Consider the following 26,626-nt stretch of genomic DNA (forward strand, 5'->3'; position numbering starts at 1 on the left):
GATCTCTTCTGGACAACTGGCTGAAGGTGTGAACATCTGACGAGCTGTGGAGAGCAGCCTCCAGCCCCCCACCAGTGTCTGTGCCTGAAGCCTGTCCTCGTAGCTGGGCCCTCAGCCAGCGACGCACCCGGCCACGCACTGTGGCCAAGGCTGTTTGGTGGGTAACAGGTGTCCCGCCTCCTCTACTGTCCCCACCCCGGGCTCATCTGTGACCTACAAATGCCCTGGGTGGGTGTCAAGTTCACCATGGATCTCGACTTTTGGATGCCAGAGGGGGCTCCTGTGGGTTGGGGAGAATGTGAGCAAAAGTTCCTACATGGGAGGCCACCTGCTGTGTGCCAGGCGCCGGACAGACGCCGTGCATCCATGACCCACAGACATCAAGGCAGGAATGACTATGCCACTTTACAGATGGGGAAACTGAGGCTCAGCAGGGCCAACTGTCCTGCTCAGGTCAGAGAGCTGCTGAGGCACATGCCTGTCTGGCTCCAGCCCCCATGCCAGGCTGCAAAAATGGTCAGCAAACTGAGGAAGTGAGTCAGAAAGGCAAAAAAAGGGGAGTTCCTTTTTTTGAGTCAGAACAGGATTTCCCATCACACATCAGGCTGCCTGCAGAGGCAGACGAGCTGGGGGGCGAACCCCGGCTGCTGAGACCGACCAAGCGCCCAGCACAGCGAGCGTGGCTGAGATGGGGACAAGCCCGAGACGGGCTTGAGGTCACCACTGATGAGGCCTGGTGACGCCTTCCCAGGGGGCCTCCTGGGTGTGTGGCTCAAAACGAACCAGGCCGGAGGGGGACACCAATCCCAGCTGCAGGGGTCTCGGGCCTAGGGTTGGTTCCAGAAGCTGGAGGCTGAGAAAAACCCAGCTCTTCCTTCTCCCTCTTTGCAACTTCTCATTCCATCCAGACAGGCCAGGGAAAGATGAAGGGGATGCTCTCAAAGGACCCCGAGCAAGAAGGCAGAGGCTTGGGTGGGGCTCGCCTCATCCTCCAAGCGAGAACCACATGGGGCCTGGTTTCCCTCGTTCCAAAGGTGGGGAGAGGCCCGGTGCCTTTAATGGCAAATCTTGCTTCAACGCCTACTCTGCGTGGTGGTCGGTGGGTGTGAAGATCACAGAGGGGAAGAGAACTGACCGCGTCCTGCACCTCGGGGTGGCCGGACAGCCCAGTCTCCCTTTTCTGGAAGATGGGCACGGCGATCAGCGTTCCCACGGCCTCCCTCCCAGCCCGATCTCCAAAGCTCCTTTCTCAACCAGAGACCTATAATCCACCAGTACACATGTCCTGTGGGAAGCACTCACTGAATCCACCTTTCAGAACATCTCTATGGACCAGGGATTTTCATCTGTCCCCCGTGGCCCTGTGGGAGGGCCCCTGGATGGGCCACAAGGGCTCCTTGAGCCTGGAATCTTCTGCTGCATTTTGGGTCCCCTGGTCCTCCTGCTGAGGTCTGCAGGTGTCACGAGGCCCCCTGACTCGGGGAAGACTAACACCGAGCCTGTCACACGCCACCCATGGTGTTAGCCATCAACAGTTATAAGTGACCCAGAATAAGTGACCCACGGGTGGAACCATCCTTGACCGTTTCTGTGTTGCTGGACACTTCACATGGCGTTTTTGTCGTCGTTGTTCTCAGTGTGACTAGAGAATTTGCAAATTTATCGCTTAATTGAACAAGTGAGCAAGCCCAGACCCCTCTGGCCACAAAGCAGAGCCCCTGATCAACTCTTGCTGGTTCCACCCACGTGGTATTTTTCTGACCAGGACACATCATTCTCTTGGCCCTGCACATTCTTTCTCTTCAGCATCGGCGGCCAACCCTCTTTTCTACAAAGAAACAGAGTTTGTGGTCACAGGGCCCTAGCTGCCTGGCTGGGGACAAGGAAGACCATAGAATAGCCAAATCTGCGTGATGTGCAGAGACTGGGCTGAGCAGGGCAGGGGAGTACAGGGCAGGGTTCATCCTGGTGAGTCAGTGCCCTGGAGCCCCTCACAGCCGGTCACAAAGGCCCGCCTCTTCTGGAAACTTCCTAAAAGCTGCTAAGCCTCCAGAGCTAGCCTGCTTAGCAGATTGAGACCTAAATCAAGTTAACTCCTCTGACTTTACTTCCTCGTCTGTAAAATGGGAGTAATAGGGGCAACCTGGGTGGCTCAGTCGGTTAAGCACCTGACTCTTGATTTCAGCTCAGGTCATGGTCTCAGGGTCATGAGATCGAGCCTGGCGATGCACTCTGCACTCAGCACGGACTCTGCTAACCCTGTACCCCCCTCTCCTCCTCCCCCTGCTTGTCTCTCTCTCTCAAATAAATCAATAACATTTTTTAAATTATTTATTTATTCATGAGAGACAGAGAGAGAGAGAGAGAGAGAGGAGGTTGAGGCAGAGGGAGAAGCAGGCTCCATGCAGGGAGCCCGACATGGGACTCGATCCCGAGTCTCCATGATCATACCCTGGGCTGAAGATGGCACTAAACCGCTGAGCCCCCCGGGCTTCCCCCAATAAAATCTTTAAAATGGGGGTCATAATAATACGATCTTCCTATCACTGACCTGAGAAGAAAGGCAGTTCTATTGGTAAAGTGCTTAGAACAGCGCAGGGAAGCAGCAGGTGTTACGTAAGTGCTCTAAATAAATAATAAATTTACAAAGGAGGGAAAAACACAAAACAAAAGCAAAGATGTGAAATAACCGTCCATGAAAATGGCAACGATCAGGAAAAGTTTGTGAGATCATTTCATGGAATATTCTGGGCCATTTACGATGAAAAAAATGTGACGGCTGACACGTTGGCATGAGGTTGCAGCTAACAAAAAAAAAAAAAAAAAAAAAGACTCCATGCATTCTAGACCAGGGGTCGGCAAACTTTTTTCTGGAAAGGATTGGGAGTATCCCAGGTTTTGCAGGCCAGATGGTGCCTGTCACAACTACTCAGATCTGTTGTGGTGTGAAAAACAGTCAGGGGCAATATGCAAACCGCGAGCATGGCTCTGTTCCAGCAGCTTTGTTTATAAAAACAAGTGGCATTTGGCCAGTGGGCTGTGTCGCTTGCCAACTCCTGCTGGTAAATTTTGCAAAAGCTGTGTCAAAAAAAAAGAGAAAGATAAAAAGGGATACGGAAAAAGACAAGAGGTTCTCTTAGAGCAGTGGAATCATAGGTACGTTGTTGAAATTCCAATTTCTTTACTGCTTAAAAAAAAAAAAATATATATATATATTAAAGGGTTTTATTTAAAGTAACATATTGTAACAACATAATAAGAAATTTTGTTGTTCTGCTAGATTTTCCAAATAAGTTCAGATAAATATTAAGCCCAGCAGTCACATTAGGCTGCACAGAAAAGATAGAAACTTTGAAGTAAAGCCAGTATTGGACTGAATCAGGCTGTTTCCAGCTGTTACCATGTGACCTTGGGCAAGTTTATTGACCTCTCTGTTCCTCGGTTTCCTTGTTTGAAAAGCGAGGATGACAAGGGTACCAACAAGCACACAACAGCCTGACACTGAGCATGGGGCACAGCAGGGCTTGCCTCTCAGACCCACAAGGACCCACATGGGCCAGATCCTGCTGACCCCGGGCCTGTGGCATCACCAAGAACAAGGCAGATGAGAAAGCCCGGCATTCTTTCAAGGTAAGACAAAATGCTCTCCCATGGTCTTCAGGTTTCATTTAGAAAACAGAATAATGGGGATCCCTGGGTGGCCCAGCGGTTTAGCGCCTGCCTTCAGCCCAGGGTGTGATCCTGGGGTCCCCGGATCGAGTCCCACATCAGACTCCCTCCAGGGAGCCTGCTTCTCCCTCTGCTTGTGTCTCTGCCTCTCTCTCTTTCTCTCTCATTAACAAATAAAATCTTAAAAAAAGAAAGAAAGAAAGAAAGAAAGAAAGAAAGAAAGAAAGAAAGAAAGAAAGAAAAAGAAAACAGAATAACTTGAATTGTTCATTCCAGATGGGAGTTCGCGGAGGGAGGGAGCCCTGGAGGCTGTGCTCAGTGAACCCTGGGGAGACCCACAGCCCCGCAGAGCCAAAGCCATGCCCGGTCCCTGAGCGTTAGGCATCAGGGTGCTTCCACTCCTGTGCCAGAAGCCTGCCAGGCTTGCAGGAGGCAGAGGGACCAGACTCCTCTCTCCTTGGCAGAAAGGGGCATTTAAGGGCTCACGGTCAAGGCCTTTTTGACTAAACCCTCCAGAGCTCCATAACCCCCAACTGAGAAAATCCTCAAGGCTTAACAGCACAGCTGAGGTCCTTCTCCACGTACCTCTGTACCTCTGCAGCCTTACCTCCCACTACTTCCCACTTCCTCTCCCTGCAGCAGGAGCTCCCTGGGGCTTCTCCCCTCGATGCTCTTCTTTCCCTGGCTACGCGTACTGTACCCATCGCTGCCTCCAGGAAGCCCTCCAGGAGTTTTCAGGGGCAGAGGGCTGGGAACTACCGTTGGTAAACACCTACTGGTGTCAGGCACTGTATTTGGTGTTTATGCACACCAGCTCGGTGAGGTCTCCCTGCCACCGCTGAATAGGAATGACTGCTTTTTTATAAAGAAATCAAGATTCAGAGGGGTTACATAACCCGCCCAAGGTCACAGAGCAAGCAATCCCGCTGTATTCCTCTCTCCTCTTGGCAGAGCCCAAGAGGTTTTACGTTGTCCCCATTCTGCTGAGGCTGCAAGGTGAAACCCACTGGGCTATCCAGAAGAGCCCACCCCTGTTTCCCTAACCCCTGCCTGATATCTGCAAGCCTCACAGCACCCTGGAGACATTCCCCCAGGGGAACCTTCACCTCCCTGGAGTCCAAGGTCAACTGTTAACAGGCTGTGCAGATTATAATTAGCACATGCCTGTTCCTGCCAGGACTTCAAGACGCCAGGTTGAAGATGTGTCTTTGGGAGGCCAAGGGCCCCTGCTTGTGGACTGGCTTCTGTTCCTCTCTTACCTCTCAGCATGAGGGTGCCACCCACAGAGGCGAGTGACATCCTCGTGGACTCTGAGGTGCCACCCGAATTCCCCGGACCTCAGCACCAGGGGCTTCCCACACCAGGCAGCAGGTGGAAGCCATCCCCTGGGGCGCAGGCGAGCAGTGTGTGTCCCAATCTCAGGGTGCTGTGGCCCTGCACCCCTCCTGGAGGGGGACCTGTGTCTGGGCTTGAGCTCCCCATCAGTCCCAGGGGACATACTCCACTGTCACATGCAACCCACGGAAGGTGATGAAGCCGTCAGCCACCCTCGTGATCCCCCTTGGCCCTCTCCCCGGCAGCGCCCTGCCTGGGGCTGGAGCGAGTCCAACCCCTTTCCTAGTGGACAAGCCTGGGCTCCCGGGCTCTTGCCACCAGAGCCTTCACAAGCCCGGGTCCCTTCTCGCCGTTGCCCTGGCAAGGCCAGCACCCAGCGCGGGCGGAGAAGGGCGGCCAGCACGTGAGCCTGGTACTTTGTTCTCTCTCTCGGGAGGGCCAGACGCACCCTCAGCTCCCACGCGAGGCACAGGACACCATCTGACTTTCCAAACTGTGTTTCCCACCACCCCCCTCACACAATGCTGGCTTTCACAGATTCCCTTGAAGGGGCCGATGGCCTGCATGCCACCAACCCCGAGCTGACCACACTGAACAGCAGGGCTGCCTCCACCCCCAGGGGAAGGTGCCTTCTTGCTGCCTCCATGGGAAGGCGCCGCGTGGGCCAGGCCTGAGCCAACACCCACCCCCCACCTCCCCACACGGAGCAGTGGCCTGTCCCCAGCCTGTTGGCAATCGACAGGGGCTCCGTGACTTCCCTCCTCCTTTGCATTTTCTTCTGAACATACGTGACCTTCTAATATGGTCTGTGCAGTTACTACCTGCTTGTTGAATCTAGAAGATCCTAGAGCCTTCTAGAAAGGAAGTTCCATCAGAGCAGAGGACCTACCACTGCTCCCATCCCACTTCCTGGCACAGTGCCTGGCACACAGTAGGTCCTCAGCAAGGAGTGAATGACTCTCTGCTCTGCGTGTGCAGTGCCATTCATTCCTTCAAGAAACCTTTACAGGACCTACAGGTGCCAAGTGCAGCTGAGGACACACTACGGCAGGGGGGACCTCCCCTTGAGGGACTCACAGTGTATGGGGAGAAAGATGCAGAAACACAGGAGCCCAGGTAGGGAGCCGGGTAGGGTTTAGCTCAGAGGGACATGGTGTGGGTGGCAGACAGGGCTTGTGGTGAGAAGGCAAGGGATGCATCACAGAGGAGGTGGCCAAGGGACGGGGAACAGCACACGCAGGGTGGCAAAGCATGAATGAGCACTGAGTCCCATGTCGCAGTGTGGTGGAGACCCTCAGCCCTCCGCCATTCACCCTCCAGCATTTACAAAATGCTCTGTGCCCGGGACCCACAGAGGACCCACAGGGCTGGTTTCTCCCGTCCTGCACCCACAGCCCAGGGGACAGCAGAGCCAGGGATTCCCCGCATGCATGGGCTCTGAGCAGACATGGGGCTCAGGGGAGGGCAGATGCCTCTTTCACTGCCCCGCCGTGACGCAGACTGCCCCAGGCCACAGTCAGGGTTGTGTGACTGGCTGACCCAGGGAGACCAAGCATCCTGGTTTGCCCAGGACTTTCCCTGCCTTTGCCCTGAAAGTCGTGTATCCCAGAAAATCCCTCAATCTGGGGCAAAGTGCATCCACCTTTCTTTCTCTCCCAAGGCCACCCCCTCCGACTCCTGACACCGCTGTCCCCACCCCAACCTCTCAGCCACTCACAGGTGGGAGGCTGGGTTCCCAGCAGCCCGCGCGTCCAGGTCCAGGCCCCTCGTCCTCAGGTAAACACAAGAGAGAAGGAGATGCTCCAGGTTACAGACGGGCCAGCTGATTGGCGAGTCTAACGTCAGTGCATCCTCACTTCTCTGATGAAACCTTCAGACAAGTGCAAGGGGCGCAGGAGACCCCAGCTCGGCCCGCCTTCGCCAGCTCAGAGCCTGACCGCAGCTGGCCCACTGCACCCATCTCTTCTCTGCTTCCCTTGTCTGGGCTTTATCTCCAGAGGCCTCCACAGTCCAAGGTCAGGCTTCCTCCCCAGCCCTCTTTTGTGCATTCAGAGCAAGGCCCACTGCGGGTGCCTGACAGACACGTGCTCAGGCTACAGGCCGCTAATTATGACATTTCCATCCCCACTTTACAGAAGGGAAAGCCAAGGCCTAACACCGATTAGGAACTCACTGCCGGTATTTGTTTCCTAAGACCCTGATGATTCCATTCTTCACATGCAGCTACCCTGAATCCAGTCTTCTAGAATCTTCTAGAGCCTTCCCCACAAACCCCGCAGAGACTCAGACACCACAGATGTTCTCACTCATGGGGAGCCGGTAAACTTAAAAGACTTCCCCAGATGCCTGCTTCCAGGCTGGGACTTCTATACCAGGGCTCCCTGTAGAGTGACAAAGTTCTCCTTAAGATATTTACAAAAACCCTCAGCCTGGATCCCCCTATAAGCTGCTGGAAGTCTGTGAGGTCCCCCAAATGATGCTCCTTCCCCAAAGAATTTAAGGCAGACTATAGAGGAGTTACAAGAGCCTGGCTGTAAAGGGAAAGATGCTGACTACATTAACCCCTTAGCAAGTATATAGCTGAATCAGATTTTTTTTTTTTCTTAAAGATGTTATTTACTTATTTGAGACAGAGAGAGAAGCAGGCTCTCTGCTGAGTGGGCAGCCCGATATAGGGCTGAATCCCAGAACACTGGGATCATGACCTGAGCTGAAGGCAGATGCTTAACCGACAGAGCCACCCAGGCACCCCAGCTAAATTAGATTTAATCCCCACTCTGGTGCCCTGCAAGGGCATTGCATGGGAAGAGCTGGGTCCTTCAAGTTACACAGCCCTCTAGATCTACTATGTATTATCAGCTGTGACCTTGGACAAACTCTGTAACTTCTGCGGGCCTCCTTCTCTGTAAAGTGCTGCTGTGCCGAGCTGCTGGCTGCAGGGAAAAGGTACTCCCATCCACCTGCGCTCCTGAAGGAGGAGGGAGGCCATAGCTGGCCTTCCTGGAGAGGGTGCCTGGTACGTGATCAAATGCGTTGATCATTTCACTGATGTGGCCACTATTCTTGCCTCTCCAGATGGAAGAAGGGAGGCTCAGAGAGGCTGAGCCACCTGCCTAAGGTTGCACAGCCAGCAGAGGACAAATGTTCTCCCTCCAGTTGCCTCTCCTCCTCGACACTAGACTTAAGGTTTAGCTGAGTGCCGGCCCTAAGTCATGGCTTAGTTCCTACTAACCAGTAGGCTTAAAAGATCGAGACCTGTTTCCGAACTAGTTTTCAGAACTGAAATGATTAGAACAGTGACTTAGCTCAAATCTGCAAGATCCGCTCAGCCTTGCAGAGGGGGCTTCTAGCACAGGTGCCTGCAAACCGTGACCTATTGCCGGTTTCAGTATACAGCTTTCCGGCTAAGAACGATGTTTCTGTTTTTAAATGGTTGGGGAAAAAAAGAAAATTGAAAGAGCAATATTTTATGATAGGTAAAAATGACCTGAAGTTCTAATTCCAGTGTGCCTAAGCGAAGTTTTATAGGCACACAGCCACGGCAGCGTTAGCTACAACAGAAGAACTGAATAATGACAAGAGTCCATGTGGCCCACAAGGCAAAGAGAGTTAGGATCTGTGCCTTCACAGAAAAGGTTTGCCGATGCTACTTATCCGCTCAAGAGAAATACTTCACCCCACCCCCACCTATCAGCAGAGCATTCCTGAGACGTCTGGAAATCTAGAAGACTCCATACCATTCCTTTCAGCAACAAGTATGCAATCCACGATATCCGGAATGGGCTGACCAGTTAAAAGACAACAAGAACTTCATGCAATCCTGAAAGAAAGGCACTCGGGCCAGTTTGCCAGTGGTAACAGGTGGCTGCCACCAGACACAAGCAGAAAACACGGGCTGGGGCCGGGCTAGGTTGGTTCACCTGAAGTTGGGTTGCTACGTACCTCCTGGATAGTTTAAGCAGTGGGGGGGCAGGGGTGAGAGCCCTTCTCCATCTGCGAAGTCAGGGCCTGGGGCCAGAATTGCTGGGGCAGTGGATTGCTCACTTTGCTCCATGACCTGGTTCACCCGTGTGCCAATGGGGGTGCCAGGGCCCTGTGCAGTCACATCTTGGTAACTCTGCCTTCACCAGGTTTATGCAGCAATGTCTCCGGAGGGGTTGGGGGAAGCCCCAAGTGCTGCACAAGAGGATTCCCGAGATGCCACTATGATGCAGGAGAGGTCGAGACCCACTGCAATGGAGAGAACCAGCTGGCCTCTTTGATGGGGGGGGGTCACTGCGTAAAGCGAGATGGAGAGACCTTATGCGCAATCAACCCTGAATCTGCTAACCAGGGCTCCCCTGGGTCCAGGCGGCTGATGTGAACAGTCTGGGCTACCTGTCCATTTTGTCAGGCCGTCCACAGTGAGCACCCCTCAGATCCTCAGGATGTGGGGTCCGGAGGGGCCCTTTGAGGTCACCCAGTTACAGCTTTTACATTCTTCGGCCACCTGTGCATCACACCTATGATTTTGGCCACAGCTAGGGATGCCCACTCTCATTATTTTTTTTCTCATTAGTTTTTTTTTTTTTTTAATTCTACCCATTTAAAGTTAAATTTCTTTCAAAAGGAGAATTTTTTATCTTGACATCAAATAGAAAACCAGAATGAGGATCGGTCACCATGTACAGAACATCATAAGGGATAAATACAGTGCACATCAACACCATTTCTTTAACTCCATCTGAAGCTGTTGCTGGCTTGTGCCTGAGGCCTGTTCATAGTTAGGGATGGGCAAGCATTAGAGCCAGACTGGCACCACCCAAAATCCAGTGGTTTTCAACCAGCCCCTTGCAGCAAGATCACCCAGAGAGCCTTTAAAAAACAGAGATAAGTAGCCCTGGGGCCAGAGATTTGTACCTTGGCCTACTGTGAAGCCCAGGTGATTAGAAAAACATTGCATAATCAGAAGGATAAAAGGAAAAAATCAAAGAGAATTGAGAGAGGAAGATGAGAAGGGAATTATTGTCACTCTGCTCTGAGGACATGCCACCACATTCATCCTCTCTGTGACCCGTCCAAACTCAGTCCAAGCTCAGACCTGGCTTACACCCCTGTACTGTACTGAGGACCTCGAGGCTCAGCGCTGGGATGAGACTAGAGGGCCTAGTGGGGTGACTTTTTCCTATAGTCAGTTCTATAAAAGAAAGACATCACACTGGCCATTAGGGATGGTGGGGACCCTAGGAGGGAAATGAGTGATCAAGGTACATATGTGGCCTGCACCTGGTATGCCCCAAGAAGAGTCTCCCAACGTGGGGCAGGCTCTGCCCAGCACAGCCCTGGGACCAGCCAGAGCAAGGGCCTCCACCAAGGACACCTGAGCCAAGGGCTGACTCACCAGCAGCTGTGCGGATCCAACCACCGTGAGTGCCGGGCCAGAGGCAGGCGGAAGTGGCCAGCTCCCTCGCACGTGACCCACACTGCCACCAAAGTCACTTCCCCATCTAGTGAGCACCCCAGGAAACAGGGAGTGCGCAGAGAAGCTGGAAATGGAAGAGCCAGAGCCGCTGGGACCAAGCACTCCCTGGGAGCTGGGAAGTAATTCCTCGTATACAAGGTCCAAGCAGGAGGTCTGTCTTTGGGCACAGACAAGTGACATTTTGGTCTGTGGGCTAAACTGGCAATATTAATGACCCCTTACTCCAGATGGGGTGTTTCAGTTTGCAACACATGCCCAGACAAACTCAGCATGGCGAAGAGTATAGCATGTGTCCCCAGACCTCACAAAGAAGGGAGCTGAGGTCCCAAATGACCTTGCCCTCCAACAAAATAAAAGGGTCCCTGCTGGTGCACCTGCAGCCCCAGGGCTTCCCTGTCACTGAGCCATGCCCCACCCCTCCGCCGCCCCGCTCCAAGATTGGACATTCTGTTTTAAGGGCCCACCTTACCCACCACATTGCTTCCAACCACAGGGCACAGATGTGCCTCTGGAGCCCTCCTCCCCCGTCCAGCTCAGTTGACATCAGCATGTTGAAGGAAGGCAGTTCCCAAGGCACATGGCTTCCAGAGCAGAGGGGCTACATCCCAGCCACAAACCTGTGCCTCTGGCTCCCAAACCAAAGTGGCTCCAGCGAGGAGCTGCATGACCAACCCCGCTGCTACCTATAGGGGACAGGATGTATGTGGGGATGTACAGGCCCACCCTCTCACCTCGCCAAAGGAGCACATCAACAAGCAAAGCCTGCTGGGAGCATCTGCTCCCCGCCCCCAAGCCCCATCAGGTGGTTTTACCCAGAAGGAAGTGGGGACAAGAGATGCCACCAATGAAACTTTTATAAATCTATTTTCTAAAATTATTTCGGAGCCAAGTTGAATTTGAAATCAGCAGGCAAATTACATAAGCCAGACTCCACTGCCACCCAGTCCCTAATAAAGGAATTTAACCTGGCACCCCCACCTGGCTCATGTCCAACCTACAACGGCCAGCTTGTGGTCACCAAGTTCTCAACAGCGAGTGAGCAAGCCTCAGGCGGAGCTCCCTGGGACCAAGGGAGAAAAGGGTGTGGTCGGGGTGGTCAGGGTGGGGTGCTCCAGGGTGGGCCCCCACTCTGGAAAACCTGTGGCATTCCTGAACCCACGTGATACTGGCCACACAGAAAGGATTTCCTCTGAGGAATGGCTGGTCGGCGTGCGAGCCACTGCGGGTTGCGGAGAAAGAACTAGATGCTCCGGGAGGAGGCCCCAAGTTCTAGATGTGACTCACCACGTCCTGCCCAGGGCACTCCCAGCAGGGAACATGGAAAGGCCAGTGAAGGCTGGGGGTTACCTGCATGAGCCGTGGGGTCTGATAATTGGACCTAAATTCTAACTCCGCTGCACAGTAGCTGAGGGCAGGTCCTCTAACGTCTCTGTAAAACGGGACCCTCAGAGCCTGCCTCTCGGGCTGCTGGGAGGATAGAGAGGGGGGAAAAGGCAGAGAGCACTCAGAGCTACGTGGCCACTCTGAAGTGCTGGGCAGATGCCAGCCATCAGGATCAAGCGTGCAAGGCCCCTCAGGTTGGCAGCCAGCGCCCCTTGTCAGTTTGTATTTCCATTCATTCCTTCTTCCATTTCATAAATAGGGATTGAGCAGCTACTCCTATGCCTAGGCCCTGGGGACAGAAAAAAAATCCTTGCCCTCATGCAGTTGATGTGCTAGCAGAGGAGATGGACGATAAGCCCAAGAGCAAATATGAAAGATGATTTCAGGTAGTGATAAGTGCAAGTGCAAGAGATACTCAGAGAAGGAATGGACGTCAGACGTGAGTTCCAGAGGGGCCAAGAGATGTCAGATCCCAGATAGGCTCCAGGTCCAGCGCCGGCCCCGGAGAGCTCAGGAAAATGGACAGCTCTCCAAGTGGCCAATCTCCAAACAGGGCCACAAAAGGGAGGTGTGGACCCTGGAGCCCACCATTCTCTTAAGTGCTCTGGAAATCACTAGGGTCTGCCCCGTCTACTTCATTTGGGGGTGCTCATTAGGGTGGCATTAGCCCGCCTACAGTTTGAAAGATCTGATTAAAGGAAAAAAAAAAAAGATCTGATTTTAATTAAATCACAATAACGAGCCAAGGAAAAACCCCTATATCTCTGCCCTCAAGGAGGTCACAATCCTCGGGGAATGAACACGGGAGCTGAAATTTAAACACCAAATGGAAAGTGCACTGGGAACAGGTGAACAAATCACCAGCCCCACTGGGTGGCCTGAAGAAGGCTTCCAGGAGGAGGAGGAGGTATCTAGCAGGTGTTGATGGGGAGGACCCGGAGGGGGCAGGGTGGGGGCAAAGGTCACAGGGGGAGTGCAAGTCAGGAGGTGGGAAAGTCTAGGATGGGTTTTCAGCCTTGGGGGACTAGGAGGTAGCCCAGACGGTAGAAAGCCTGAAATGCCAGCCGGGCAGCCTGGAGGCCTGGGACTTAGTCCTCAGAGCAAGGGGTGCCACTGGCAGGGATAGGTGGCAGATTGTGATATGACTTCGAGTCCCCCGACACCCAATGGGGGGGAGCGCGATCCTTGGATGAGAGGACAGCCAGACTTCAAGGCCCCTTCGAGCTCTCCTAACTTTAGCCTCCCATTCCGAAGGGCAGGAAGGGCCCCAAGTGAAGGTCAACGTGCCTGGGGTCCGGCCGGTGCCACCCATCATCACAATAGGGCCAGCGCTTTGAAACAAGGGAAAAGGTGACCCCAGTGAGTCAGCCTGCTGTATTATTTCAGCAAATGTCACTTGGGAGGGGCTCAGCCCTTTACAGACCTCAAATAAAACTCTTGGCTTAATTAGAGTCCAGCCAGTGAGCCCAGGAGCCCACCTATGCTGTGCAGGCCTCGGTGATGAGCCGGAGGGCCTAAGCCCAAAGACAAGCCTCCCCGTTTACATCGCACGACCAGCCCACGTTGGGTTACAGCAAGAATGCAGACAAAAAGATGTTTAGGGGAGCTGGGAAGGGTGTCCAGGGGCCAGAAGACACCATCTCAGATCCCGGATCGGCCCCAAGGCACCAGAGGGACTTGGCCAGTCACTTCCAATCGCAGAGACTGTTTCCCCATGGGTAATGTTAGAGGCTCGGGGGAGATGAACCCAAGGCTCTGGCTGGCTGTGGCAGTCTCTCATTCTCCACTGCAGCTGTCACTTCTAAACACACACAATCTCCGCAGGCACATACAGGGAGGGCTTGTTCCCCAGCCTCTGAAAGCTGCCTGACTTGCGTAGTTCCGTCTCACATCAGCCCTGCCCTGTGGGCAGGCACCACCAGCCCTGCCAGTCCCATGATGAATGGGGTCACAGTGCTGCAACTGGCCCCAGGACACAGAGCAGGGGAGGGGGGTACGGCCCCAGGTCTCCACTGCGCAGGTGGGCACATGTGCTGACACAACAGCTGCCTCTACACCTGCTTGCACATCAGGAGAACCACCACCTAACATGTCAGTCCTGGGGCCCCTGGCATCCCGAGCCCCACTGGTCATGACAGATCGCTCTGCACCAGGAAGGCCCGAAGAAGACTTTAGATTTGTGCAGAAGGAAGGTGGCCCGGAACTGAAGTGAGCGTTCAAAGCACCAGGGCCAAAAATGGGATGGATTCCCCAAATCCCAGCACACTGCTGCCCTGCTTGATCAGAAGGAGGAAGGCGTGGCAGTGAGAGCCATCAGCCTCCAGAGCCTTCTGTGATCTGACGGTTGGCAGACGCCACCCAACCAGGCTCGCGGAGGGCATGTCCCCACGACCCGCCAGCTGGGCTGGGCCACTGGGGATTGCAGCTTCTGGGGAGTGAAGGATGCGTTCGTGACACAGCACACGCGAAAAAGGATCTCGTCTTTTCAGTTCTTCCTCTGGTGGGACTCACACTCCATCACTTACCTGCCCTGGGATTTGGGGCAAGGCATTCAACCTCTCTGAACCTGTTTCCCCAACTGAAAAAAATGCAGGGAGCCATACCCACGGCAGTAGGTTGTTCTGATAACTGATGAATATATCACGTGTGCCCCACAGAGAACAGGAAGGATGTGAGTGGCTGTCCTAAGAGAGTTTTCTAGCAAAAGGAAAGTGTGGGCTCTGCTTACGGATGTCCTTTGATGATGCTTGTGTTTGTGTTAAGTTCTAGAAGTGTGGGCTCACGGCACATCGTAGCTTTCTTCTGACTCTTCAAAATTAAAATGATCACACTAGTATAATCTCAGATATGACACCTGTTTCCCTGTCTGTCCCGAGTAAGAGGCCATGGCCCTTGTCACAGTGGTGGCCTGGGTGTGGCAGGTGGTGTCCGATGAGAGTCACACAGGTGTGGCAGCCCAGAGTGAGCTGTCCTTCCTGCCCATGTGCCTAATGTTGACCTTGGCCGGGGCACTTCCATTAGCTGTAAAACCAGCAGGTCGGTCCAGGTGACCCGAGGTTCCTCCCAGCTCAAACATTTCAGGATTTTCTGATTCATCTGCATAAATCATCACCCCGAGACTTTAGAAACTCCTGTTGATAATCTGAGATTGCCGTATTCACACCGTCTTCCAGCTGTGTGACTTCAGAAGAGGGAGTCATTTCTCCAGAATCAGAAGTCAGGTGTCTGTCGCACAATAGGATTTGTGTTTTATTTTCTAAATCCAGCCGGATTAATATTTGAATCCACGGGAAGAGTGTGATTTCCTAAGAGGGCTTTGTGAAATGTTTCACACTACCTCTAATTTTATTTGCGTGTAAGATTTGATATAGACAATGGAATATATGTATGTGTGTGTATGTATATATAGAAACAAATATATATTTGTAAATGATGAAGCATAAAAAATATTTTTAAATAGCACCCACGAGCGTGCCACTCGACAGAAGAAACAGCATAATGGATGCCACCAAGGGTGGAGCTGGCTCCTTCCTGACCCTGTGCCCTCTTCCCCATCAAAGATAACCACCCTACCAAAAATAATTAAAAAAAACAAAAAAACAAAGATAACCACCCTGACTTGGGGTCACTATTCCCCTGCCTTTTATAAAACCTACTTAAATCTATGGAACACGATCTACATAGAGAAGTGTACATAAAACACACACATGTCCTGACAAATAGTTACAAGGCGAATTCCTTTGTCACAGATCCATGCCCCCCCCCACCCCAGTCTCCTCTTACCACCCCCCTCAGTGGTCATCTTTGACTCATTAAAGGTGATCGCTTCTCACATTTTGCCACTGCTTTACTTCTCCTGTACTCATCGCTAAACAACTCATAGTGTTTGTGTTTTGAGCTTCGTAATTAGCGCCTCTCTGCCCGGCCTTTCAAAGCCTTGTGGAGATGCTGGGATTCCCTGCCCAGCCAGAGGCTGCAGCCTAGAAATCCAGGCAAGAGGTGCAGGCGGCAGTGCATTGTTACAGTTACATCAGGAGGATCACTAATAATAAAACCAGGGTGACTCCTCCTATGATGTGTTCCCACCCTGCAGGGCATTCTGCTGAGCCTTGCCCCCAGTTGTCTCATTTATCCCCACAGCAGCCCCACACGGAGGCACTGAGGCTTCTTATCTCTATTTTAGAGATGACAAAACTGAGGTTTTAGCTGCTGGGACTGTCATCCGCCACGCCCACCCCTTTTTACCTGCTCATTACCTGCCCAGCCCCCAGAACGCCCTCTCCACATCCAGAGGCAATGATTCCCTGGGGGTGGAGAAGGTCAGCTGACAATTCCAAAACCTCCATCTCCTCTTCCCAGGGTCCTCTCTTGGTGACCCTGTTGAGCTACTTATTCAACATTACAGAGAGAAAAAGTTCAAAATCCACTCTTTCCCAGCAAATACCAATGTCTTATTGGTGACCAAAATCTTGCCTCGTCAATACTGTTCTCCTAATGATCATGATGCTGCTATTGTCTGAGACACGCTTGTGGGGTGTAAGCAAGAACACCAAGTCAAGAGCCCAGAGTTCAACTCCTGGCCTCTGAATCTGTCTCATCTGTAAATGGGCCAGCAGTGGTGGCCTTGGCGGCTGTCAGGGCCATAGGAGAGACAGGAAATGCTTTCTAAGAGCCCACAGACACATGGGGTCCCATGGCAGGCCCCTCTCAAATCTCTCCGCCTGGGTCAAAGACCAGCTTTCAGGAGAGCACAGCCACGTGCCACTGGACAGACATGGGGATTCAAGGTGGAGAGGAAAGGGCAGAGCTGAGGTGGGCAGGGGGTACTCAGGTGTCCCTGCCAGGCCCCATCATCATAAACTGTGACAGCCGCTTGTATATGCTGTGTCTGGCCCCATACAAAACGCTGTTCATGAAGCACTTCATTGAATGCTCACAGCCCCCCAGATGGGGACACTACCCCTGTCTCCTGGAGAAGAAAATCCAAGCTCAGAAAGGTGCAGTGACTTTTTCATGGCCAAGGCTGGACTGGACCCAGGTGGTCTAACATGCTCACCCCCATTCTTAACAGCTGGGCAACACGGAAGGCCCCGCCGCCTTCTTGGCTCTCGGGGGCCCCCGGGTGTTTAGGGGGTTGTGTTGGACCTGTCCAGTCTTACCTCCCCAGAGAGGAAGTCACCCTGCGGCCAAGCCAGGATCCCCCAGCTGTCCGGGCCCCAGGTTTTGGCATTACAAGGCGCAGCGGCCACCCAGGCATGGACAGGTTCACGGCAGCTACAGAACATGCAAAGCAGCTGTCCTAGAGGGTTGTTCCCATGGAGACAGGAGCTCAGCCTCACCCTGAAGGGTGCCTGCAGGGGGCCAGCCTGCACCCTGAAGCAGAAACCAGAGCCTGGATTCTCTCCCCTCCCCTCAGTGCCGTCAGCAAATCCTCAGGCCTCCTCGGGACCCCCAGCAAGACAGGAGTTCCAGAAATAAGCCATCCCAGCCCACTCCCCCTCCAGCTGCCCTCAGAGGGGCCTCTCTAGCTGAAAACAGCGCCCCAGGGCCAGCAGGCTTGGCACAGCTGTGGCTGTCGGGCAGCCCAGCCTGGTCCCTGCCTGAGGAATGTGCAGACCCACACGTGTCAGGGAGCCCCGCTGGGGCACGGTTACAGGAAACAGAGCAAAACAACCCATTGGCATCAACTCTGCCCTCCCGCCTCCCAGCTCCTGACCCCTGGGGGGGGCGGGGGCAGCTGCTGGCTGTGCAGGAGGCAGGGCCCGACCCTTTGAGAGAGCCAGCTTCTGTTCCTGTCCCGCTCCGGGCAAGTCCCTCCCCACCTCTGGGCCTGTTTTCTCTCTTCGTGGTGGATGAAGGAGGTTGTCCCGCCAAGCTCAGGAGGGCAGTGATTTTGTGACAGGCTCCCTTTCCCAGGAGGACAGTCCCTTTGCCCCACTGCCTCCTCCTGCCCTCACTCACCTGGGATGGGGCAGGCTTCCCCACTGGCATCCCTGAGCTGTAGCAGGTCCCTCATTGGTGCCAGGGGGAAGTTGACCCTTCAGAGGTGAAAGAGACCAGGAACCTAGGAGAGGGTCCAGGGCAGCCTTGGGCCAGAGCTGGGGGGCCAAGGTGACCAAATAACAACACTCATCATCACCGGGCAGCAGCGCTATAGCTCTGAGGCAGAGGTCAGCGGCCCTGCGCCGGGCACACTCACCACTTCTGAGTTGACCATCGGGTTACACCCACCGGGTCTGCTGCCTGGAGTCAAGATCTGAAGGCCCTAAGGGGAGTGGGCAATCCTTCGGGGCTCGCTGGTGGGCCCTGCAAGAGATCTTTGGCCCCCTGCAGCCGCCTAGAGGGATGAGGCTCAGAGAGGCCCTCAGAGGGGTTTGCCCAAAGCTGCACAGCGGGAGGCTCGGGGCTGTCCCAGGCACTGCGGGGCGGGGGGGGGGGGGGGGTGCCCCGGCCCGGGAGGACCGACCTGGGCCCCGGCCCGCGGTGACAGGTCGGCGGCCCCCAGCGGAGGCTGCAGGCGGAGCCAAGCCTGGAGGGGACACGCTGCCCGGGATCTAGGGGCTTTCCCTTGGGGGCCGGGCCTCCAGCCTCGGGGACCCGAAAGGTTCGAGGACTTCGCGGGCTGCAGGAACCGTTGGGTTTAAACTAAAAATACCCGCGCGCCCGCCCGCAGCTGTCAGCCGGGCCCCCGCCCCCGCGCCGGGCGCGCCTCCCCGGGGCCCCCCGACTCTCGGCGACCCCGAGCGCCCCGGCCCGGCCCTGCCCCCGGCCCTGCCCCGGCCCCGGCCCCGGCCCTGCCCCGGCCCCGGCCCCGGCCCCGCGCCACTCACCGGCCCGGAGCGTGCAGGAGCTCGGCGCCGCGGGCAGCTCGGCCCCGCTCCCTCCTCCCTGCGTCCCGGGCGGCTCCGGGGCGGGGCCGGACACTCGCCCCCAGCCCCGCCCCGTCCCCTCGGGGTCCCGCCCCGGAGCCCTGCCCCCGGGGCCGAGGAGGACGCGCCCTGCTCCGCGCGCCCCCGAGGTCCCCGGCGCGCCCCTCCCGCCCCCGGGGCGCCCATCGCAGCCCCCTCCCGGGGAGGACGAGGTGCCCTGGGGCTCCCCCTCCTCTCCCTCCTCCCCCGCGGCCCCGCGCCCACCGCTGCCCTCTCCCCCCGCCGGGGGCCGCCCGGGTCCCCGGACCCCTGCCCGCCTCCACTGGGGGTCTCATCCTTGGGGATGGCGCGGAGCTGCCTCCCCCCCCCCCCCGGGGAAAGCTGGGTCTGGAGCGAGTTTCTCTGGCGTCCGGACTTGGGGAGAAGGCTGGGGGGGGGCGCAGGCCTTGCCCCCCTGGAGAGCCAAGGTGGGGCCAAATGCAAGGGCGCTCCTCCCGGAGGCGCGAAATCCAAGAAGGAAGTGACACCTATCAGCTGGCCTGACAGTGGGGGCGCCCCATCCGGTCCCTCCCACCCCACAGTGCTGCAGCCTCCACGCCATCTCCGGCCCGGGCTCAGGTGGGAGCCCCCCCCCACCTCCCAGGATGCCAGGGTACGGGAGCCACAAGCAACGTGAATTCTAAGCATCATCTGGACCTCCCACCAACGCAAGGCCCAGGAAAGTCTCCCAGCGCCACACTCCCACCCTAAAGCCGCATCCTTCTCACCCTTCTCCTTCTCACCCTTGATCCGAGGCTCCACCAACTCTTAAACCTTGCAGCAGAATGTCTGAATCTTATCTGCGAACGTGCCTTTGGCTCCCAGCCCACTGGGGCCCTTTGAACTGTCCCTCCACCCCAGCCCTGATCTTTGTCAGAGTAATTACAGGTTTGCCTGATTGGTTGTCTCCTTTGGAGGGCGAGGAGAGCCGCTAAGGACACAGCTCGTGGAGCTGTGTACCTGCGGGGACTCCAGGCTTCGCAGTTCAGGCGTGGCTTCACCCATTTTGCAGATGAGACAATGGAGGCTGAGCTTGAGGAATTAGGGAGCTGGCCCAGATCTACTGCTTCCAAGGGGGCGTCTTCCGCTTTTGTTTCTTAGAGCGGTTGGCAGGTCCTCCATCCATATTTGTGGAATCCATCAGTGTCCTAAGACAAAGATTAAATTGTCAAACAGGGCCAGATAGTACTGGGGTGTGCATGGGGGGGGGGGTGGAGGTGTGGAGGTGTATGTGTGTCTTTTCCCAGCTGAGAGCAAAGCAGAAGCAGCCACAGCCCAGAAGTCACACTGTAGACCTAGCTGGGGCTAGAATGCCAGTGTCAGCCACACCTCCTAACTCAGAACTCTCTGTTCATTAAGCTATAATTATTCACAGGGTCATAGGAGAGGCCCACAAAGGGCCTTTCCCATGCTTCCCCTTGACCTGTTCTAGAAGTCCTATTATGTTTCTCATTATCACCCAGACTCCATCTGAGTGGCTGTCGCAGGGGTCACATTAGCCAAGCTGAAGGTACAGACAGCAATGAACCATTATGATACTTGGCACTTGGATAATGCTCTTTGCCTTTCCAGACGCTTTCACAAGGATCTCCTCATTACCTCTCTGCCAAGGTTTTCCAGCTGGTTAGGAAAAGTTTAATTAGTTCTGTCTTAGGATGGAAACTAAGGCACACAGGTCAGGTGCTTGGCTCAAGGATTCAGATGGTCCCTTTGGCACTGCTGGAAAGAAGGAGAAGCGGGCCACCAGAAGTCCACTTCCTGGAGTGAGAGATGGTTTGGCACAGTTGGGGTAAAGAGCTCGAGCTCTGGCGCCAAACTGCCCGAGTTGGCGACTTTCTGCTCATTACTCAGCCTTGGTTTCCTCTTCTGTTAAGGGTGCCTCATCGTAAGGGTCCATCTTAAGTGGTTTTGCGCCTGGTAGTGCGAGCACCCCGCTCATGTGAGCTGTCCTGGGCAGAGCACGATCACGACCAGCTATATACCAGATTCTGGTATACAGCTATTCAGACATTTCCTGAGCACCTACTATGTGCTAATCCCTGGGGATACGGAGAGTGAGGCACAGGCTACTACTACTGCCAGAAGTCAAGGTCCCAGTGCAATGATTCTGTGTCCAGGGGGCTGTCTCTTGAACGGGACGGGGGTGTGCACAGAGATGCCCTGACCATCTCCCTGCTCATGCAGTCCAGAGCACCACCTCAAAGCTACGAGGCCCACATTCCGGGCCCCCCTCCCCACTCCTTCACTGAGAGACCCCTAGTAAGCCATGCAACCTCTTAGATCCTGGCTTCTCTCAACTCTTAAGTGGGGGGAGCAAGAATATTCCATAGGTGAAAACATATGTGATAAACAATATGATATATGAAGATCTCAGTAGAGTTATTGTCACCGTTGTATTACCTTTGGCTTTAGAGGGCTTGGTGATTTGTGAGGACACTCTCCTGTTGCCCTTCTTAAGCCTGACATAAACACAGGACCTGATTTTTTTTTATTAATTCTGTGGCAGGCTCCTGCCACTCCAAAGTAGTCCACAGCGGAGCAGAAAATGTTGAGTAATCAGTGTGGGAGAAATGGGGAGTTTGCAGCTAGGGAGACTCGAAACCTTCACCTCACCTTGGCATGGCCCACGGCTACAGAAAGGAGTGGAAGCGAAAAGTGCTCCGGAAAGAAAATTCTGGCAAAGGACGGAGGGGAGAGCCCCCGCAGCATCTCTGGAATTGAACACAGGAAACCCCGCCCTGAGACCTCCCTTTCAGAAGTGGCCCAGAGAGGGAACCACAAGGAGGGCCCTAAAATTATGCCATTCGGAAATTCTGACTCATTTGCCAGTGGGGGCTGTTTGTGCAGCGTACAAAATGTCTCCCAAAAAAGTGAAATTTTGACTGCTCCTTCCCTGCTCCCCCCTCTGCAGCCAGCATGTCCATACCCCCCCCCCCCCCCCCCCCCCGCCCAGGGGGAAGCAGGGGCTGATTTAATGAGCCCGGGGAAATGATTCAGGTCTGTTACGCATTAGCAGTTGGGTAGCGATCTGGACAAGCCTTATTTCGCAAGCCTGCTTTTTAGTTGTTTGTGTGTTCAGTCCCCACAAGAAGCTTAGGACAAAAGCTGGAGCGGCTCTTCTGGGTAATCCAAACCCCTCGTTGTATGTATGGGTAAACTGAGGCAAGATGGCAGGAAGGAGGGCCCTGCCCAGGGGTTTTCATTTTCCTGTCCCTAGCTTGACTTCCCCCTTCATGATGACTTAAATAAATGCTGTTGGCCACACAGCAACGAAAAGCTCACACCGGGGTGCTCGTTTCTGGGGTCCCTCGTCAGAGAAGCCCCAGTGAGGGTGTGGAGGGCTGGTTCTCATCCTGGCTCTGCTCCCAGCTGCTTCTTTCTCTGGTTTCTTTCTAGCCAGTCCTCTGAGAGTAGTTTTGTCCTTTCCCACTCTGGTCCTATTTTTGTACCTGTAGGGAGAGGGGTCCGCCAGCCTGGTTTGTTCTCAGGGTAAGTTTGTGTGCCCAGCAGCAGCAGCCACCCCATACCTGGGCAGGGGCACCCCTGCTGGAGGGCAGTAAGTCATCTCGGGCTCTAAGCTTGGAAACGGAAGTAATTCAGGATATTCCTCTAGATACACTAATTGTACTGTGCTTTTATAAAATAAAAATCTAAACTGATTGGAAGCAAGGACTCGATCCTGGGACGACCGGGTCCGGGTCCTGGTTAATGCTGCTGGTTAGCTGTGTAACTTTGGCTCACCTCTGAGTTTCTGAATCTGTGAAATGAGAGAATTGGAAAATATGATTTTTCAGTGACTCCTCCCAGCAGTTAAAAAAAAAAATGTGAATCTTGATGGCATTAGACAATAATGTCGTTTAGCATGATTGAACACTGCTGTTAGTCCATCCCAAGGATTAAGTACTAATGGAAACAAAAATGTTAAGTACAATGGACAAACTGTTTTTTTTTTGTATATTTTTTTATTGGATTTCGATTTGCCAACATATGGTATAACACCCAGTGCTCATCCCATCAAGTGTCCCCCTCAGTACCTGTCACCCAACCACCCCATCCCCCATCCACCTCCCCTTCCATGAGGACAAACTTTATTCCTTTTTTGTTGTTGTTGTTGTTGTTGTTGTTTTTTCCCAAACTTTATTCCTAAACAATAAAACCCTTCTGGAAGAGGCTTGCCATATTTCTCCCATCGATGGGCAACCCAATCTATTCTTTCTGCTTCTGATGGGGATGCCATAAGCAGTTTTTAAAAATTAAACATTTGAAAAAAAAATTAAACATTTGATTAGGAGACAATTGTAGATGATGCAGTTGTGGTAAATTATACGGAGAGACCCCTGTATATTTTACTATATTTTACCCAGTTCCCCACCCCCACCCCCAATGTGATGTCTTATAGAACTATAGAGCATAATATCACGACCAGGATGTTGATGCTGACACCATCATAATGCAGGTCTTCCCACCCTCCAAGGGTCCCTCATGCTGCTCCTCTCCCCTGCTTTCATCCCCTCCTTAACCCCTGGCGACCATTAATCAGCTCCTGTTTCTATAATTTTGCCATTTGATATTACATTTCTGTTACACAATAGTGTATAAGTGGGATCGTACAGTACGTAACTTTTGGGGACTGGCTACTTTCGCTCAGCACAATTCACTGGCGATTCTTCCAGAGTGTTTCTGTATCAAACGTTCCTACCCCTTCATTGCTGAGGAGTGTTCCATGGCTGGAGGGACGACTGTTTGTCTAGCCATTTGCTCATTGAAGGGTATCTGGGTTGTTTCCAGTTTGGGGGCTTATGGTGAGACAAGCAGCCCTAAAGGTGAGCATGTTAGCTAACTTAGCATGTTAGTGTTGGGGGAAGTAGCTGTATATAATGCCACACCACCGGATCTGTTCCTACTTGTTTATAGTGATGCACACACTCGGGATGTTTATGTGTCTGGCGGATACTCAGGACAGGGTTGTGCATCATAGGAATCCAACAAAAACAAACTACATGGTTCCCACCAGCAGGAACTTACAATCTCTGGAGGAAGCAACATTAAGACTCAAACATCAAAATAATACTGAAATAACTAGACAACACTGCATGTCATCAAATGCTAGACTGCACGGTACAGAATTGAACCTTAGAGGAATCCAGAAATGGGAAGCGTGAAGGCCTAATTGTTTAGGGGTAGGCATTCTGGGTGGTAATGGTATTTAACACTGATTAAGGGCTTACCAGTGCCATGTACTGTACTAAGCCTTTACTTACATTAACTCATGTAATCCTAATTGACACCCTGCAGGGCAGCTACTATTATTTGATTTTACGAATGAGGGAACAGAGAAGGTAATGACTTGCCCATCATCACACAGCTATCATGGGACTGGGTACAAATTCAGGCATTCTGGCCTCAGGCCACGCTTAATCACTAGACCTTCTGTCTCGTAGCAATAGCGGAGGACCATTTCCTGGTCATGATTCAATCTCCATCCGTTTCTTTTTTTTTTTTTTCTTTTCTCCATCCATTTCTTACACAGAGTTTGGTTGAAGCTGAAATGTGAATCTCTGGCCTCATCGGTGTGATGGGTTTCTTAGGGGCCAAGGTTATTGATGAAAAATTAATTGTACTTCGCAAAGAACTGCACCAGCTTTAGTAGCCTCCTGCATGTAATGTATGTGCCATGAGAGGGTGAGCAGCAGCCTGGAAGTCTGTCCTGGGGTAAGAGGGGACAGTGGGGGGCAGAGTGGGTGTGTGTAAACAGCAGGATTGAACCCTCGGGTTGTGTTGATTACCTGTGTATGCAGCAAGAAAAGCATCAAAGTTCTAAGCTTTATACCCTAAACCTCCCAGGCCTGGCTGAGTGTGTTTCAGATCATGAACGTGGCTTCGTGGCTTCTGAATTGCTGTATACCAGGAAGGCCACGTCCATGCTCTGCTCTCTCCGTGGCTGCTGACACAGGCGAAAAGTGTGGTTTCTCTCCAAATACAGCATCCCATGAACAGAAACTTCACCAAAGAAGACATAGACATGGCCAACAAGCACATGAGGAAATGCTCTGCATCGCTGGCCATCAGGGAAATACAAATCAACACCACAATGAGATACCACCTCACACCAGTGAGAATGCGGAAAATTAACAAGGCAGGAAACCACAGACGTTGGAGAGGATGCGGAGAAAGGGGAACCCTCTTGCACTGTTGGTGGGAATGTGAACTGGTGCAGCCACTCTGGAAAACTGTGTTGAGGTTCCTCAAAGAGTCAAAAATAGACCTGCCCTATGACCCAGCAATTGCACTGCTGGGGATTTACCCCAAAGATACAGATGCAGTCAAATGACAGGGCCCCTGCACCCCAATGTTGATAGCAGCAATGTCCACAATAGCCAAACTGTGGAAGGAGCCTCGGTGTCCATCGAAAGATAAATGGATAAAGAAGATGTGGTCTATGTATACAATGGAATATTCCTCAGCCATCAGAAACGACAAATACCCACCATGTGCTTCAACATAGATGGAACTGGAGGGTATTATGCTGAGTGAAGTAAGTCAATCAGAGAAGGACAAACATATGGTTTCACTCATATGGGGAATATAAGAAATAGTGAAAGGGATTATAAGGGAAAGGAGGGAAAGTGAGTGGGAAAAATTAGAGAGGGAGACAAACCATGAGAGACTCCTAACTCTGGGAAACGAATGAGGGGTAGTGGAAGGGGAGGTGGGCGGGGGGATGGGGTGACTGGCTGATGGGCACTGAGGTGGGCACTTGACGGGATGAGCACTGGGTGATATGCTGTACGTTGGCAAATCGAACTCCAATAAAAAAAATACAGCATCCCATGCCGCTCCCCCTTACAGCTTCATCCTTTTGGTTTAAACAACAGGATACCAGCAACCTGGCTTATTTGTTTCTGTTTTGAAGTCTACATGCAGCCTTGAGAATATGGGTGTTGCCAGCCCTGGGGTGGGCGGGCAGGGTGAAAACCTCATTGGATGAGAATCTCCTGGCTCTGCATCCCCCAGCTGGCTGGGCCTGGAGGGCCACCTCTCCCTCTGCCCCTCATCTCTCCACATTGAGAAAGTGGGGCCATTTTGTCCTTGTCTTCCCTATAGGAGCTGTCATGAGGATAAGGATGATGAGAATGTGCTACAAACTCGCCCTGTGCAAATATGTGCTACCGTGGGAAATCTGATCTTGCAGTTACTATGCTTTGCAAACACAACTTCGGGCTAGAGGCCAACTCAGGAAGAGGCTGTGAGTAAGGAAGACTTCTCCACTGAGGAGGCAGAGGGATCTTTTATTCTTTTGCTCCCTGCAGACACGTTTTTGAAATCTGCTGAAGTGCTCTCTGCTTGCTTTCGGCAGGCTTGGCTGTTCTGGATCTCTGATAATGGGGAAGGGCTGTGTGACAGTCAACGTGCCCAGGAAGCCGGGAGGCCTCTGAGCCCCATCTGGCGGGCAGCGGAACTAGGGCAGGGCATTTGTGCCACCCCCCCCCACACACACACCCCAGCAGCACATGGGCAGGCGGGGCTCTGCTCTTTGGGGAAGCCCACACTCAGGGCCCTGTGCTCCAGTGGCAGGGGCTTGTATCTAACAGGTCTGTGGTCTGTGTGACACCTGCTACTCTTGAGGACAGTTTGACAGCCCAAGACGATTCCCCAGCAGAGGATCTTTCCCTGCAGGAGCCTCATCCACAAAGTGTTAGAATCTTCCTACAAATGGATGAACCCAGACACACGGATCGAGTGCTCTCCAGATGGACTCTGCTGCAAGTCGAGGCAGGAGCTGCCCCTGGCCCAGGATTTTATTTTATTTATTTTCTTATTATTTAAAGGATTTTATGTATTCATTCACGAGAGACTCAGAGAGAAGCAG

The 26,626-nt window shown here is 53.4% G+C and overlaps 1 protein-coding gene across 2 annotated transcripts in view; it reads right to left on the minus strand.

Moving 5' to 3' along the window:
* SYNE3 (spectrin repeat containing nuclear envelope family member 3) overlaps window positions 1-18,764 on the minus strand; it is a 94,188-nt gene extending 75,424 nt beyond the window's left edge. Inside the window, exon 1 of one of the 2 annotated variants that reach the window (XM_072762240.1) lies at window positions 18,679-18,764. The gene's annotated coding sequence lies outside the window, so the exon portion shown is untranslated. Of the gene's footprint in view, window positions 1-6,721; window positions 7,017-18,678 lie in introns of those variants that run through there. The other variant, XM_072762241.1, reaches the window with a different exon arrangement.
* Between the last annotated feature and the right edge of the window lie 7,862 nt (window positions 18,765-26,626).

The sequence above is a fragment of the Vulpes vulpes genome, chromosome 6, assembly GCF_048418805.1.
Source record: "Vulpes vulpes isolate BD-2025 chromosome 6, VulVul3, whole genome shotgun sequence".
In the NCBI taxonomy this organism is placed as follows: domain Eukaryota; kingdom Metazoa; phylum Chordata; class Mammalia; order Carnivora; family Canidae; genus Vulpes; species Vulpes vulpes.